Below are 16,510 nucleotides of genomic sequence, written 5' to 3'. Positions count from 1 at the left end.
CTATCTTTGCAAGATCTTTGCCAGTGTTAGTTTTAGATAGGGTGATTATTCTTGGGGAAGCATAACAAACATCATTTAAACTAAATTCACCAGACCTGCTTCTCTGTAATAAGCATCAATAGCATTTTATTTATGTATTTTTTTGCACCTAGCTAGAGCTGCTCCAAAGAATGCTGCACTGGGAAAATTATGATGTCATTGTCGATGTCTTGCTTATTTACTCAGAATAAATGAACATCATCATGAAACTCCAGGAGGAAAACTCAGCTATGCTGGAGTTACAGAGCTATTAAAGAAGTTGAGACTAAGGTTTGCATTTGTCAGGGGTTATTTGGAGGTCACCATCATACACTTTTATTTGGAGTCCTGAATATGGATTTAAGTGCCTCACTTAAATAATTTTTTCCGTAAGGACAAACATTGGTTTGGCTCCTCTTGTCTGAAATACTGTAGAACAAATGTGTTACTGAATCACTGAAAATTTTTAAAAATTGTAAGGTTACAAAAAGGATAAATTCATAATTCTTCAGGTGTCTGTTTTGTAGTGTGCTTCAAATGAAAGCTGTAACATGAAATCACAAAGATTAATGGAGTGCTGAAACTAGCTGTCTTTTCTTTGAAAGAACTAGCTGTCATTTCTTCCTTAAGATGATTTACCCTTCTAGGTTCAGCAACTGTGCTTTCTTTGAAAGGAACAGCGGGAGAGGAAAGGATCAAAAGGAAGACAATTTCCAAAATGCTCTTCATAATTATTATAATAATGGTCTATTGCTGCAGTTTTCAGGCTCTACAACTAAGTGAATGATGAGCTTACATGGAATGATTTTTTTTTTTTTTCACCGGGGTGAAACTAAGACAAAGATATAGCTGGAATGTAGGAATTGTTATAGAGTAGTGGATCACAGCTGTGGAGCCATGTGTATTGCTTTTGGCAGCATTACCTATGATTCAAAATCAAGATCTAGCAGCAGAGTTGCACAATGCTGTGTACCTGGGAAATATTCCTATCCCACTCTTTTTGCTGGATGCAAATATATGTGATTGGATTTTCTACTGATTGAATGGATATCAGGAATTATGTAATACCCTAAAAAATATATTTTCCAATATATCATATAGTTCTACCACACTGTGAAAACTGATTTTTTAACATATTTTCAACAGATGCACTGCAATTTCATGAAGACTCATCATCTTCTTTTTTTTTAATAGCTTGAAAAGTTCTACTGTGTTATTCATAATTTTCAATATCTGCAGAATCCTCTGTTCCTTTTTTGTGACCTTTCCAAATGAGTACATCAATCTTTAGCCTTCTGTAACCATGTTAAGCGTATCATTTAAAATAAAGTTCTATCTTTAAATTTAAAATACTGTTCTAGAAAAATCACCCCATTTGCTTTTATTGAAAGGGCTCTGCCTATGGAGGTTCAGTAGATTTAATTTCTTACATTTTAACCAATATCTTCCTAATGTATTCTTTGGGGCTTATTTAAATTTCCTCACAGTAAAATATATCATTTGTGTTTATGGTGGTATTCACTGTTTCATCTTCTTAACTAAAAACATCAACACCCTCTTTTCATTTCTGTCTACTGTTCCATTTGTTTGGATGAAGAACCACAGCTTTTAGCAGTGTGCCATCTGCAGAAGGATGACTGTATGTTTCTTTTGCCAACAAAGAACATTATTCTTCACGGTGCTTTTTGTTTTCTTCATCACTTTTTGGCCTGATTTATTTTCTCTTTCACATCTTCTGTCTGGTTTCTTTCTGATCTAACCAGCTGCTGAAGATATACTTTACTTTAAATGATAGTATCTTTGATCAATTGTCTTACTTATTTCATGGCTGAACTGAAACTTCACATTAAATTTTTATAGGTCAAATAATCATGGAATTGTAGAATGGTTTGGGTTGGAAAGGCCCTTAAAGATTATCTAATTCCAACCACCCTGCCATGAATCATCATCATAATGATGATTCTGAAGTCCAGATCATCTTGTGAACATGTGTGGTTCCCACTCTTTTCTTTCTGCTGGTCATTAATTAGTGAGCAAAATCTCAGTGTTTTATTTTGCATTTTGTTCTTCATGCTAATATGTTGAAAACTGAAGTTTTATTTATTTATTTATTTATCAATGATACATGCAGCTACAGTATTTAGTTTGGTTCTGACGTGCTGTAAACTGCAGACCTTTTCAATAATTCAAGGTCTTTCAATGGCTCCCAAGCTGGCAAAGCAGAGGTAATTGAAAAACTTGAGTGAATGCAGTTTTTATTTTGTTATCTTAGCCAATGGACCCACTCTTTGTGATCGATTTTCCAGCCACTTACGTGTATGCTACACACTGATTAGGTAAATGGTGGATACATTATGCCTATATGAGGAAAGGCCAGAAAAATTCAGTCTTGGGTCATAAAGCATTAAATTCACCTTAAAAAAAAAAAGAAAAAAAAAAAAAAAATAAAGAAAAAGGAGCTTACATGATGATAAATTATATTTGTACATCTCTCTCATTATTTTGTTCAACATTATTAGCATGTAACATTTTTGACTGAAACCCTATGTATTATTTTGTCTGGTTGGAATCCAACTTGCAGTGAGTCAGTTGCTCATTGCCAAGGTTAACAACTCATAGGATGGAGAAGAGAGCTGATAAACTACTCACATCATTATTGCACTCTCTTTTATAAAGGTGGCTTGTTCTTATTAATCATCTTTCTAATTCTAAACCATCATTTGCACAATTTACAACTACATTGCTTTGCTTTCTCCCGATTGCATCTTTCAAATTTGATTATACTTTTAACAAAAAATACTTTTGAGAGGTTTTGTTTAGATTTGGTTTAGAAAATGAGCGTAGGCGTACAAATATAAGAGAAAAGTGTAGAAGAGCTGTTGTGAAATTATTGTTCTTTTTACATTAGATATCAAAATGACCCTTCTGAAAACAATTAAGAATAATTTCAAATGTCATATTTGTCACTGAATAATTTAAATGAGAACATTCTCCTCTAACCTCATAGAACCTTCCCATCTTTAAAAACCCAGACCAAAAAAAAAAAAAAAAAAAAAAAAGAGTACTTACAGACTTAGGGATGTCTCCATTTTGTAAATTTCTGAAATCTCATTCCATGCCTTTTGTTGTTAGGACAGTGAATATACAGACCTGGGAGACTTCATACCCGCCTCCTGGGGTAGGGTGGTAGCTCATGGAGGTGGGAGCACTGTGAGGGTTTTGGGTCACTGGACCAGGTTTCCCAGAGGAGTTGTGAACTCCCTGGAGGTGCTCAAGGCCAGGCTGCATGGGGGCTTTTGGCAACTTGGTCTGGTGGGAGGTGTCCCTGTCCATGGCAGGGGGTTGGTGTTTAAAGCCCCTTCCAATCCAAACCGTTCTATAGTCTATTACTCTGTGATGTCGAAAACTGATACCTTATTGGTTTATAAGGAGAAGAGTGATTGAGTGATGGGAGAAAACTGGCAGTTGTTACTATGGTAAAGGGACTGCCTGTCATATTGTTTCTGACTTGCATGCATGTGTGCAAAGGAAAAAGAAATATGTTACCCAAGAGGTCTCATGGAGGAGTTACTCCTGCTCTGGCACAAAGGTTTTCGTGCCTTTTCAGCAGTGAAATAAGAGGTGACTACTGTCTGCTGTACATTAAGTAGTGCTGAAAACATTGTGAGTATAGGTGTGAAGGACTGAAGAGAGGATATGGGCTATACAGTAGTTTTCCTGTGGTTTGATAGGGTGTTAAAGCAGATGAGGATACTATTTGCAGAGACATGGTGATATTACTTAGTGGAGCAGGGTTAGCTGGCTGGGTGAGTACTGACTGCATCCTGTGGTTTCTCAGGATCTACTGAATCTTAACAGAAACAGATATAATACCACCAAGTGAACTTCATTTGAGCAAGTTTCATGGCACATTCCCCACCAACGTAAAACTAAGTTTCTTGTCTTTACTGTTCACTGATTGGAGAAACTCACGCTTAGAACAGACCTGAAGATGTCCCTTTGTTTATTTCTCTGTTCCACTATATGCACAGGGCATCCAACATCCAACCTGCGCTGATCTCAAGGCCAGTAATAAGGTTTGCATAAACTCTCCATAAATTCATTGCTTCCCCTTCCCCTTCTTCTTCTCCTTCTCCTTTCTTCCCCTTCTCTCTCTCTCTCTCTCTCTTTTTTTTTTAAATCAGTTTTACAAATCCTTATTAACTTCTGGTTCCTCTACCTCCTCTACCTCATGTTTCCTATTTGTATATTACTTTCCCTTTAGCTGTTTATAGCAGTTAGCATGAAATGTTTTATTTCAGAAGTGACTATTTGATAACTACCACAGTGAAAATGGTAGATCTGGAGTTCAAATGCATCTGCTGTTAGGTAAAGGGTGACACATAGTTCCTAGTTTTTTCTAATCCTTACTATGCCTTTTATTATAATAAGATGGGAATTGTGGTTGTTCAGTGAAATGTTTAGAAAGTTTAGTAGCTAATGGGTATGGTGAGAGAAATTGCAGACGTGGTCTATTTTCCAACATCTTGACAGTTTTATTGCTTACTGCTTACCATAGACTACTTTTTTCTTGTCATTCTTAAAACTGGCTCTCTCCTACATTGTGTCTCTGTGCCACACAAGGTTACCTACTATGTAGAAATTTGGACACCCTTTTCAGCTCCTCTACCTCACCACACATCTAGGGAAGGGACACAGGTAGTCCTCATCTTAGGGAGGATGGAGTCTGACAGAAGCTTTAATATTAGTAAATCACTTTATGTTGAGAACAACTTGAAACAACTTAAACTCACATACACAAAGTAACCTATTAACTCCAGGGCTCTTTGTTTGATGGGACATGCTTTGAAAACAAGCGAACAAATGAACTTCAGCCTTCGGAGAGGGAGAAGTCTGTTAATCACTTGTCTCTGCTTGGCATTTGCACATGTTCAGCTATGAGTGGGTCTTGGTCTTCCCACATATAGCTGTGCAGTTGCATCTTTTTTCTTCATCTTTGGGCTATTATAATAGAAAATCTTATGCTGAACAAGCTACTTGTGTGTTTGGCTGTTGCTTTTGTTGCCGTTTGTTTTGCTGCTGGATTACATGAAACATCTTACTGAAGGATTGCAATCTTTCTTGGTTATATGCTATGGGCTGTACACTGAAATAAGCCCTGGGTCTACACAGAGTCCCCAGTCCAGCTGAAATCTCCAGCTACCTCTCCCCAGCCCTGATGTCCCTACTTCCTTGGCCCTACTCCAAGGCAATCCCTCTTCCACACCACACACTTTACATTTCTGTTTTTTATTTCCTAGTTTTTGATGTCTTCCAGTGTTCACCTTGCATTGCTTTCATATGCCACATGTGGCAGGCAGGCAGAAGTGGAGTTTGACTTAAAGAGCATGTAATGGGTGGCATGGGTTTTATAGTTGATATAGCATTTATCACGATGTGGAAAATGGTGTTGCTAAACTTCTTGAGGTCCTTGTTGCTCTTCTGCCTTCATGCCAACAAAGCATGCTTAGGTCACTGTTTATAGTTGTGTTCTTTTCTCTTCTCCCCAGGATAATGTGTCTTGGGAACCTGCAGTTCAAAAACTTGTGTTTACTTCTCAGGTTTGGAGTCTTATTTTATTCAGAATACTGCAAATTCTGCCCTAATGCAATTTGAGTAGGTGTGTGCATCTGTAAACATTAGAGTCCATAACTAGTTATTGTACAGAACTGTAGGGCACGTGGCAGACTGCTGTAATGTGAAAAAGTAAATCTGTATTTTTACCTTCTAGGGTGCAGCAGTCCCACTGGTTTTTCCCTATGGGGCACAGGGGAGGGTGTTACTGTTACACGGTGAGCTGCTGTACAGTACTGTTATATGCATTGACAGCAGTAGCAGAACTTGATTTCTGATAGCAATTATATAGTTTTCTTACATTTGATATGTAAGTATATACTGTATGTACATCCATCTCCCTCAGGGAGACGTTCGGTGAGTCTTCCAGAAGTTGGGAGTGTCTAGAGCTCAGCATGGGCCAGCTGTGCCCTCAGTGAATATTACTTCTGTGGATGCACAGAGGGTTTTCCTTCAGGAATTTTCTTCTGAAGACAGAGAATCAGAAACTGCCCATTTAGGATAGTTTGCGGATGCTTCATATCACTATGGAGGCAAAATGCAGATATACGGGGTGAAAAGCATGCCCCACAGTAGTATTGAACCTGCTTGTGGAAATAATTTACAGCATGGGTCTTTTGTGCAGTCACATTAGAAACATTCATACAGTGTACCTTATAGTTAAGATTTTTTTCCTGCCTTTTATGTCATACTAAGTAACTAATGTAACTATTTGAATTAATCAGCCACTTAACTCCTTTTATACACAATACACAATATTTTTTGCCAACAGAGTAATGTGATTTAACAGTGGTGCTTCACATTTTACTTCTCTGTAAGCTGGAAATCTGGAAGATAAATGGTGTGATAAACATTGGAGAGGCACCAGATTCCAAGGAGATTACTATTGCCTCTGTTATGTAAAACTAAACGAGAAAAAACTACTTTACAGTAACTTTACCTTTAAATTGACAGTTAAGGAAATAGTAAAACACGGTTGGATGGCAATCAGACTTTCTCTCTAATTATTTTACTGCGTCCTTTGTCACAGCCGCTCTGATTAGATTTCCCTTACAAGAATCCTTGTTACATCATGGCTGGGAGCAGAATGCCCTGTTCACACCATTTATTTCACAAATATTGGTCAGTGGTTTCTTTTTCAGACATGTGCTCACACACCTCCACCCATTAAAAAACAGTCATTAATTTTCCTGTCTTTCCAAAGGTGATGGCTTCGAGCTTTCCAGTTGCAGTTGCCTTTCTTCTGCTGGCAGTAGATCTGTAACTTTTATATCAGTCTGGCTTGTTCAGTTTCTAGCCTGGAATAGATTTTTTTTTTTTTTTAATAAAGAGTAAATACTTATTCTTGAGAACCAGGGTCCAGCAGTGAGGTATTGTTACTTTAAGTGATGCTGACTTTTCCTGGAGGGTTTTAACACCAGGATGCTCATTGGCTACCATTCTAATTGCTTTACACTGCAAACGATGCCCAGGGGTGAAATAACACAAATACTGAGGCAAATTTTCCAACATGTGTTCTTTAAAATTCCCCCCTGAGCTGGAAGAGTGACCTTTGGTGAACAAATGTTCTTTCACCTTCAGTGTTCAAAACTATTAATGTTTTAGTATGCTTACATGATTAATTCACAGGCTTTCTTTTCAACACAGTAATTTTTGGACTCTGCCTTTCTTGTGGCCTCAGATTTGAGGCAATTTGTTCTGTAAGTCTGTCAATGGTTTATTCAGCACAGCTATGTTTGATTATATCTCTAATAGTTACTAAGAGTTGCACTCAGCTACTTTGGCTTCAGCCTGAGCAGCCTTTTGAGCAAGGAACCGTTAACCATGTTATTCTGTAATGCTGTTTTCTGCAGCTGAGATGAAGAGTCTGTAAGCAGGAACTGAATATTGAATCTCCCAGCAGTGTTGCTAGTTAATAGTTTTGCATGACAGTATGTGATCTGTCCTTCCTATTATGAAGCTTTCTCATATATTGCAAGAATTTAAAAACCTGCAAGGAGGAAAGGTCCTCCTCCTATATTATTATTATTATTTCTTTCAGCTGGAAGACAAGGAAGCTGTACATGGATTTCTGCCTCCTGGTGCTGTAGAATGGCTCTGTACCCTCTGATAAAAGGTTTCCACCTGTCCAGGTTTCATCAAGACCTTGGCACATGAGTCACAGGATCCCTCTTCGAAGATTCTGAAGCGCAGATCAAAAAATCAGAGTTGTGGCCAAGATATTTTCCTGGCTTACTTTTATGTTGTTAATAATTCACTCCTATACTCTGACCAAAGTGGTGATGTCTCTAAGCTTTATTTCTTAAACAAATCTGAATAATACCTTTTCCTTTTTCTTTTTTTTTCCTTTTTCTTTTTTTTCTTTTTCTTTTTTTTTCCTTTTTCTTTTTTTTTCCTTTTTCTTTTTTTTTCCTTTTTCTTTTTTTTCTTTTTTTTTTTTTTCTTTTTTAATTTTTTCTTTCTTTCCTGCTGTCCTCATTTATTGGACATCTTACTCCATTGTCTTTGTTCACTCAGTGTGTAGTCATAAGGAATCCCGTTCAGCTAGACTTTGACTTTATAGGTTTTTGTGTATTTCCCTCTAAACTTTTCCCGTGTTTTACAGAATAGTTGGAATTGTTGGTCAATTTGATGTAATTTGCCTCTTATGAAACTAACATATGTATCTCCCCCACCCCAGAATCAGTGATGTCTGTGTCTGGTAGTGACTTTCTACAATGTGATGTCAGATGGTGTTTAAAGTGTCTGTTCTGTGGGAAATTCCGAAATAAAAACAAAAAATAACTCCAAGCTGAAATAAGCCTTTAAAGCGTCTCATGGACGGAATATTTCCTTCCGTCTGTTTTCAAAACAAAGTGGATGCAGGACCTCCAGTCAGCACAAGGATTGTCGGTCCTGGCCCAGGCATCTCACTGCTTATTGCTGCAAATCTCCTGAGCCTCAGTGTCTTGGTAAGCGGAAACAAGAAGTCCTCAGTGCTCTGCCCTGTGCCTCTCGGGTCCCGGCTCTGTGGCTGCCTGCAAGGTGGGCTGCTGGGCAAGCAGGCAAACTGGCAGGGAACCAGGCAGCTGGTTTCCTTCTAAAGATTTGATGAAAATGAAATGTACCGTGGGAACATGTTGATTTCATGGAACAGGCATTTTTCTAACGGAAAAAATTTAGGTTGGAAAATATCTGTCCGACTCTAATTGTAATGTTTCTCTCCAGACCATGGCTTTTGACTTTTCCTATGGGAAATCAAGGAAGCCCCATCATTGACAATGAGGGTATTATTAAAATTTGAAGGGATAAAATCTTTGCGTATGCACTCTGTGTTACCTATCCAGCCCCTGCCTTCTTAGACCATGATGAATAATCCTTATTCATTTAAGTACTTAGAATTTACTGAAATGAACACTTTACTGGAGGCTGTATGAGTGTAAAATACATTACGTTCTCCACTTGCTGTGCAGGTATTTGTAATTATTCAAGTCATTCTAATTCTGATGGCCACACCTTTAATCCTGGTGGCACATCTCCCTCAGCACCACTACCTCTGTGCTCAGCATCCCTGCTGAGTACAAGTAAGGAACAAAGCTTCCTGTGGATCTTCCAGGCTATTTTGAGATTTGGGTTGCATATGGTGCAAGTCAGGAGAGGGAAACGCAAATTCTCCTGACAGCTGTGTTCACTTGTCCTGCTTCCTCTCCATACAGATGGTTCACAAATGCTGTAGCAGGATTAGGAAGGGGTAGGACCTGACCTGTTAGTTAGTCTGGGCTGATGAGTAGGGTGGAGTGTCATCTACTCCTGCAATAAAGCAGCAGTAGGTTTAGGAAACTTCAGTGACATATGGAAACCAAGATTTTCTGTTGGGAGTAGTTTGCCTTAGATAAATCCCACTTCAAGAAATGTTTTGGGGGAGAGAAAATTGATGAGACATTCAGTTTTGAGACTTAAAACTGGCTTTCTATGTCAGTGTTTTTGTTTAAAAATGTAACCTAATTGCAGTATGATGAGGGGGTGGGGGAGGAGGAAATATGGCTGAAGTTAAAAGGGTGGTGAACAATACATATGTTTCTACTTACCTGGAAAATACATATTTTCAGCTTTTTTATTATTATTATTTTTACTCTGAAATTCTGCCTTTCCTCTCTGAATAAAGAGGATAAAAACATACACAATTCTAATTTTATTAGATGGGATTTATTTTTTTTAAATATATATATATATATTTATATGTCTGGTTGGCTATCCTTTATTATGTCTTCTAATGAATTGTGTGAGGATGTGATTTAGCATTATATCTCCCTGATAAAACAGCTTTTGGATTATGGCAACTGAAGCATAAATCCTGAACAAGAAGCAGTGCTTTAAGATGTGGTCCAAAGCAAGTCCTCCTCCAAGAAGATGCTCTTCCTGTGCATTTGCTTATGAAATAAAACAATGTATAATTATGGTAAACGAAATAAGCGTAATTAGTAAGTAAGAGCAAAGAGCAGTGAGTGACTTTTTTTTTCTTTTATTTTTTTTTCTTCAGGTACTGCCAAACAATAACTGTTTTCTGTTTATTGGTTTCATCTGCTTTTGTTTAGGAGCCCCACAGCCTAAGTTAGCGAGAACGCAGGTGTGCTCCAGAAAAAAAAAGGCACTCCAGTTTGACGGGAGCAAGGGATTTCTTTTCCTTCTTGGCTAACAGTCCTTCACCTGGCTTGAAGGTAAGCTGCGGATGCCTCCCCTCTTTGCACCTGTGCTCCGAGTGGGGCTGTTGGGAGGTGAATTCCCATCTCCTGCGGCTGTCTGCCATCATCTGGGTCTACTGTGTTGCAGAGAAAGCAGATGGCTCTATGCTGGCTGTGGAAAGAAAATCACCTGAGAGGGGAAAGGAAGAAGCAGCTTGAGAAACTGCAACCCGCAAAAGAATTCGGATGAAAATCAGTATGTGTGCTGAGAGGTTTAGCTAAACACTATAAAAATTGACTTGTACATGATAAAACTCTCCAATATGAAGAGATCCATGGACTGTCTAGACCGACTTTTTTTTTTTTTTTTTTCCCTTCTTAAAAGCAAACAGAACCACACATAACTAAATAAGTGCAAAATTCACACATGGATGATGCCAGAACGTAACAGCATTGCATGGAATAAATACTTCAGTAAGCTTGGTTCTGGTTTTCCTTAACTGTATCCCCTGTGTGATTGCTCCTCACAAACAACAGATACACATCAACATGTGTGATCCTTGCTCCTTAGTTAAAGCAAGAGGAGACTGCACTGTGACACAGAAATGCTATATTATATTATGAGATCCCATCCCACTGTTCAAGCATGCATTGAAATAAAGAGCATAGGGCTACCATACTGAAAAAGTGCATTGATTATGCCTAGGAATTTTACTGTGCTCTGAGAAAAATTTTTGTGAAGAAGCCCCCGAGCAAGTCCCTCCCATGGCTGTGCATGGAAAAGGCCCATGGAACAGGACACTTCATGAGCTCTGCTTTCTGGATTGGTTTCTGAGCACCTTGTTTGGCAAAAGAAGCATGCCAAGCACTCTTTTTTAACAGCTTGACATTGCTGATATCGAAGTTCCAGTGTCTGGGCATGCTCCTGAGTGCTGCTTTATTTACCAATGTGGACACAGCTCTAGAGTTATTTTAATCTCCCCTGCCAAGTGTAGGAAGGATCATTATAATGCGAGGGCTTTATCCTGCTGAACCTTCTTTGCTTTGCTTTAAATACATTGCTTCGTGTCACATCTGTCAGGGAATAGAGAGAATATGATTCTTTTTCTCTTCCCGTTGGTCTGCTTTGTATTTGAAGGCTGTTACCATGTCTCCCACCAGTCTCCTGAAGACTGAACAACCTCAGTTTTGTCATACTTTCCTTGCAGGTCATGTTTTCTATACCTCTACTTATTTTCATTGCTTCCTGCCTTTCCTGAATGGGCATATAACAAAAATGCTTGTTCTGCCTCGGAGAGCTTAGCTAAGTGTTGAGGACAATATTGATAAAAATAATTTATGTTACATACGATTGTCTTTCACTTTCCACGCAAGAATTGAATGGTAGAACTGTTATTGGTAATGTTATCTAAACCTTGACTTGACTAGACAGGATATTCTCCTGATATTTGATCTCCCTCCTTTTAACGGAGCTGCAGTAGGGATGATTCTGAGATCTGGAAACTGTACAATTCACATTATAAACACAACATGACTCCACTTCTGAGGCATATTTTTACATTAACTTTTAACCTTGATGCTCTACAACAAATTAACTTTATACAGAAGTATTTTATGCACATAATGTTTTTCATTGTTTCAGACATAGTTTCAAATTTTCTCTCAGTGGTGCAGGAAGGCTTTGCAGAAGAGCACTCGTAGGTTAATGTCCCAGCCAGGGTGCACCGAGCATGGACTCACTGGGGGAAGTGAGCCCGGCGCTGTGGTTTGACATGCATTAGACCGATGGTGATGTCGAGATAGCACACAGCTCTGGGACCTTCCTGAATTTTCCTGTTTTGCACGCCAGGTGAGAAAAACAGAGATGCTGTGCTGAGCTCCCCATGCAGGGTTGGGAGCTGCGATGTAAGGTGGAGACAAGCTCAATGGGTCCTCTTTGAAAGCACTGATGGGATTACGTTTTCTGTCTGTGCTTACACAACCTATTGTGTCTGCATCTTCACTGTACCTGAGCTGCTTTCCCCCTGGCCACCTTCCTCTTCAGTAACTGGAGAATCTCAAATGCTTCCACTCTTTTATTACACACAGCAGGAGCACCTATAATGTCCCCCTGTCACTGTTTCTGGGAACACTCCCTTAATTCTTACAACCACAAAGACTGAAATTTCTTTCACAGAAGCCAGTCTAATATTTGAAACATTTTTGTAGACATTGTGAGCTACCTAGCAATATCCAGGGGATCTAGAAAATTCCTGGTCTACAGAGGTTGTTAAAAATATGCATTTTCCAAAGCAGTAATGGAACTTCAGTAAAAAAGCTCTTTTTCAGAATATCTTTCTTTCTTTCTCTTTCTTTCTTTCTTTCTTTCTTTCTTTCTTTCTTTCTTTCTTTCTTTCTTTCTTTCTTTCTTTCTTTCTTTCTTTCTTTCTTTCTTTCTTTCTTTCTTTTTTCTTTCTTTTTTCTTTCTTTTTCTTTCTTTCTTTCTTTCTTTCTTTCTTTCTTTCTTTCTTTCTTTCTTTCTTTCTTTCTTTTCTTTTCTTTTCTTTTTCTTTCTTTTTTCTTTCTTTTTCTTTTCTTTCTTTCTTTCTTTCTTTCTTTCTTTCTTTCTTTCTTTCTTTCTTTCTTTCTTTCTTTCTTTCTTTCTTTTTCTCTCTTTCTCTCATTCTCTCTCTTTCTCTTTCTTTCTTTCTTTCTTTCTTTCTTTCTTTCTTTCTTTCTTTTTCTTTCTTTCTTTTTCTTTCTTTTTCTTTCTTTCTTTTTTCTTTCTTTTTCTTTCTTTCTTTCTTTCTTTCTTTCTTTCTTTCTTTCTTTCTTTCTTTCTTTCTTTCTTTCTTTCTTTTTCTTTTTCTTTCTTTCTCTTTCTCTCATTCTCTCTCTCATTCTTTCTCTCTTTCTCTCTTTCTCTCTTTCTCTCTTTCTCTCTTTCTCTCTTTCTCTCTCTCTCTTTCTCTCTTTCTCTCTTTCTTTCTCTTTCTCTCTTCTCTTTCTTCTCTTTCTTCTTTCTGCCTCCCTCCCTCCCTCCCTCCCTCCCTCCCTCCCTCCCTTCCTTCCTTCCTTCCTTCTTTTTTCCTTTCCCTTTTCTTTTTTTCTTCTTCTTTTTTTTTTTTCTCTTTCTTTGACAGGTTTAGGAAGAATCATAAGGTAACTCATGATTTTCAAAAAGGATAAAAACGAGGTGTCTCCTTGAGAAAACACCTGATGTAAAGATTACAACAGGTAACAGAACATTATTCATATTTTTACACGTTGAAAAAAAATAATTACAGCTCCATAATGTTGAATGTTGGGTTGCCTGTTGAACACAAGTCCTATTTAAACTACTTACACCTGTCTTGTCATCTTTCTGTATAGCAGCAATTCTTATTCCCTAAGCCCAGAGAGGCTTATTTCCTCTGACTGTTATAGCACTGAGGACAAAGGGAAATGAGTCCACATCTATAGCCTTATGCATTTTAAGTAGTTTTGGTGTCAAAATCCATGTCTGGCAGCCAGAATCCCTGATTCCAAGTGTGGAAAGTGATATTTGAGCCCAAATGGTGAATGTGGAGTTCCAACATGAGCTTAAGAAAACAAAACACTAAAAACCATTATTGGACATTTCAGTCTCAGGAATCTGGGACGATCAATCTGTTCCATAACTGCTGCATGTTCCAGGGACGCAGGAGAGCCATGAGTCTGAAGTTGGAGGAGTGTTAATAAAAATAAATAAAATTCCAGTGTTTTGGCAGCAGCTGAAATGGGACAGAGCTGGAGATGGGATGGATTCCTGAAAGACCCTCTTCTCCTTGTGGAACAATTCACATTTCAGATGGTCTGGCAATACTCTGGGCTTCTGACACTACCTAAAAAAAAATAAATTAAATACTTTTTTCTTTTATATGTGTTTCTAGTGGTTTTAGAAAGGCAAAAGTCTTCAAAACTATTGCTTCTTACAAGGAAAGTGTCTTTATATTTCTTCAGAGAGTTGAATATGGATATCTATGCCAGGTTGGAGACCAGCAGCACCAGCAGCTTGATAAAACTGAGGGATAAAGACAGTTTTCATCTCAGCCAGTATAGATTGCTGTCTCCACAGCTGCAGAGTTTCAGTCATTGATTTCTCTCCACCTGGTTGTCAACAGCAGCTCAAGATCGTTTGGAGATTTGGAAATAAATTCTTGAGCCTGACCATGCAATCTCTCTTCATGAGAAAATATTGCCCATTGCACCTGTACAGCACAATCCCTGCAGAGGAGGGGAATGATCTGCAAAGCAGGCAGTTGGTCCAGCGTGCTATAAACTGCAATTTAAGAAAGGAATGTGTTTGGATATGAAGTGCTCAGAGCAGCCCTGAAGAAACATTTATGAGACAATGCAAGAGGCTTTGTGGAAGCAGGGTTTGCTTTTTGCCAGAAAGAGTATCAAGAGGTAAGGTAGTTGTACAAAGGCTGTGTGCTTTTGGATTGAATCCTGTTCTTAAAGGGTGTTGAATGGATTACAACTTTGTATCTGGTCTATTGTGCAGTTAATGCAAGCTGTGCTGGTCCTGAAATTTTCACGGCAAGTTGGTGAGCCAGAATATTAAAAGGTCTAAAGTGTCTGTCAGGCAGAAAATTTCATAAAGCAGCACTGTGTATGCTGGTTCCTTCTAGTAGGTGGGTGTGAAACACCAGGTGTTGGGATGTCATTGGGCTGGCACTGCTTAGACCACCTCCCCCACAATATGCTAAGAGTACCTGCAGTTCAGGACAATGGATGTTACAGCATACAGGCACATACACAAGTCTTCACTCTTCCTTGCTGTGTCTTCTGCTGGCCATAGGGAAAGACTGACACAGGTGATGTTATCTCTGTTATCTCCATACTGTTATCTCCATAACATCCCAAAATTCACCTGCTTCAATCATATTCACTGTGCAAGCAATGCATCTACATCTTTTTATACAATGATACCAAGGCAGTACTCTGTAATCTTTTCACTAACTAACTAATGAAAAATAAAATTTACTCTGTAAATGACTTAACCTAATTGATGTGCTAGGATAACCACCCAATTAAGCAGTTGACTAAAATGAATAAACCTTAAATGACTCAACAGTATGCAGAGGAAAATATTTGTAACAGGTTTCTGAGAAGTTATATTCAGGATTTGCCTACAGGGCAAAAACATATTCAGAATTTCTATACAGGTCTCCTAGACAGTTGGCTTTACTGCTGTGTGTAGAAAATGTGGAATCGTGATAATTGTTCTCCTTCTTCCCAACAGTATAGCTCCATAATTTCATGTGGATTAAACTAAAAATAGAAGTGTGTGTAAAGAAGTAGTAACTTTAAAAAGTTTTTTTTCCAGGAGTGTCTAAGCTTATTGCAAAAGATACATATAACCTTGCTGGTTTGGAGTTGAGACCTTGAGTATCAGCTTTTCTTCATACATTGCTTTAGAGTTTTAAATGCACCATGAAGTGACTGCAAAAGAGGTGATCTACAAATGTTTTAGAACTGTTCAGCATTGCAACAGTGGTTGCGATACGCCAAGATGCCAAGAGCATCTGTTTGCTGGCCCCTGGTTATAGAGGTCATACCAAATCTTGCTTTCAGCTACTGCAAGCTGCTTAACCCCATGGTGTGCAGACCTATGCTTCAGAGGTCTCATTATTGCGGTGCTGGACTGCAGTAACTCTGTTCTGGTTGAGATTTTTGGGGGCAGCTTGACTGCTTTAGCACAGCATTCGCTGGGATTAGCAGCACTCCTAGCTCTCTGATCCTGGTCAGAAAACTCCTCGTAAAGCACATGCAAAATAAAGTAAATACTCATGCTGTTTTTACAAAATGCACTTAAAGTAAGTTTTTCTTTCTACTTCATTTCTTAATTCTTTATTAATCTTTGTTTCAGTTTTCACAGAGGAGAGAAGGGCTAGGTTGCTAGATTTGCTCTAAACCATCTTAAAAAAGACTTTGAGCAAATGTGTCCCACAGGGTGCGATAAAATAAAATTCAGTACACTTCAGGCCAATATAAACTTTTCAAAATTGAAACCTTTCATATTGTTGGAATCATCACTGGAGAAGCTTTCCAAAAGTGCCAGGAAATGGTTTTATGTATGTCTGATTAACCCTGTCTGAGCAGCACAAGCATTAGAAGCTGATTAGATAAAATGCTGGTCCACACTTGCAGCTTACCTTGTTTTTTAATTGGTTTGACAGCGGAATTGCAGTGCTCTGAAGTTGACACCTACAGGC

The 16,510-nt window shown here is 38.4% G+C and overlaps 2 long non-coding RNA genes across 2 annotated transcripts; both read left to right on the top strand.

Annotated features, from left to right (window-relative positions):
- Positions 1–7,114: 7,114 nt before the first annotated feature.
- LOC310889654 lies at positions 7,115–8,028 on the top strand. The gene is made up of 3 exons (XR_014576695.1): positions 7,115–7,186; positions 7,261–7,331; positions 7,673–8,028. It is a non-coding gene; the product is annotated as an uncharacterized lncRNA (long non-coding RNA).
- A 1,414-nt stretch (positions 8,029–9,442) lies between these two features.
- Positions 9,443–11,283, top strand: LOC310889653. Its single transcript, XR_014576694.1, has 4 exons — positions 9,443–9,584; positions 9,934–10,091; positions 10,206–10,328; positions 10,441–11,283. It is a non-coding gene; the product is annotated as an uncharacterized lncRNA (long non-coding RNA).
- The last annotated feature ends 5,227 nt before the right edge of the window (positions 11,284–16,510 follow it).

Source organism: Anser anser, assembly GCF_964211835.1.
Source record: "Anser anser genome assembly, chromosome: Z".
In the NCBI taxonomy this organism is placed as follows: domain Eukaryota; kingdom Metazoa; phylum Chordata; class Aves; order Anseriformes; family Anatidae; genus Anser; species Anser anser.
This window is presented reverse-complemented; position numbering and strand designations above follow the sequence as displayed.